Source organism: Parus major, chromosome 8 (genome assembly GCF_001522545.3).
Source record: "Parus major isolate Abel chromosome 8, Parus_major1.1, whole genome shotgun sequence".
NCBI classification, from domain to species: domain Eukaryota; kingdom Metazoa; phylum Chordata; class Aves; order Passeriformes; family Paridae; genus Parus; species Parus major.
This window is the reverse complement of record NC_031777.1, coordinates 30,516,436-30,517,758: the sequence shown is the minus strand read 5'-3', so window position 1 is coordinate 30,517,758 and position 1,323 is coordinate 30,516,436. Positions and strand designations below refer to the sequence as shown.

Below are 1,323 nucleotides of genomic sequence, written 5' to 3'. Positions count from 1 at the left end.
CAGCAAGGGAAACAGGATCCCTGTTCTGCAGAACAAAACTCCCTTTTTGTTTTGGCCCAGCAGCAAATAACTGGGACCCATAGAATGCCATAAAACCATAGGATGGTGTGGCTTGGGAAAGACTTTAAAGAACAAGCTGATCTTTCGGGTCCCTTCCTATCCAAACCACTCCATAAATTACAATTAATCCCCTTTCATGTGCAGAGCACGGGGAGATGATGCAATGAAAACTGCCCAGCTGCAGCTCCAGGGCTCACTGTAGGATGGCTTCATCCTCCTCCTCCTCCTCCCAAACCACAAAATGAATCTTTCCTTGCCACGACCTCCTGGTTTTAGGTCAGGCTGCTCTTGCTGCCCTCTGCCCCGTCCCAGCACATCCTGCCTGGTGCCAGAGCAGCCCTGGCAGGAGCAGCGCAGCTCCGGGCCAGCCCCAGCTCATCTGGACAAAGCCATTTTCAGGTCATTAATGCTGAACCTCAGCCCCCGGAACAGGGGAGTGGGACCTGAGACCTGGGGATAATTGGGGTTTTGTTTGTGGCTTTTTGATAAACGGCCTGGGCTGGAATGGGAGTGACCTCAGAGCCCACCCAGAGCCACCCCAGCCATGGCAGGGACAGCTCCCACTGTCCCAGGCTGCTCCAAACCCATCCAGCCTGGCCTTGGGCACTGCCAGGGATCCAGGGACAGCCCCAGCTGCTCTGGGAATTCCATCCCAGGGAACAATGCCTCCCCAGTATCCCATCCCGAATGGATCCCTGCCCTGTCCCAGGGCCAGCCCCAGCTCCTGGGTGTCACCTCACGCTCCCAGGGGCCACTCGGGCAGCTCGCCCGGGTCCCTGAGGTGCCAAAACAGAGCTGGCAGCGGTGGGATTCGAACCCACGCCCCCGCAGGGACTGGAGCCTTAATCCAGCGCCTTAGACCGCTCGGCCACACTACCCCGGCCCGGCATTCCTGGGATCGGGATCGGAGCCCGGGATCGGGAATGGGATCGGGATCGGAGCCCGGGAATGGGATCGGGATCGGGAATGGGATCAGAGCCCGGGAATGGGGTCGGGATCGGAGCCCGGGAATGGGGTCGGGATCGGAGCCCGGGAATGGGATCGGGATCGGAGCCCGGGAATGGGATCAGAGTCCGGGAATGGGACTGGAGCCCGGGATCCGCACCCTGGGCACGGCCTTGTCCTGGTGCAGATCCTCCGGATCCTCCTGCGCTGCCCAGGAGCTCCCGGGGGAGGACAGAGAGGAGCCCTGGCTGCAGCACTCCCAGAGCCCTTCCAGGGTGGAATTCCTGCTCTGCCACCTCCTCTCCTTCCCTTGGCAGC

The 1,323-nt window shown here is 60.8% G+C and overlaps 1 non-coding gene across 1 annotated transcript; it reads right to left on the bottom strand.

Annotated features, from left to right (window-relative positions):
• Positions 1-856: 856 nt before the first annotated feature.
• Positions 857-938, bottom strand: TRNAL-AAG. Its single transcript has one exon. It is a non-coding gene; the product is annotated as a tRNA-Leu (tRNA).
• Between the last annotated feature and the right edge of the window lie 385 nt (positions 939-1,323).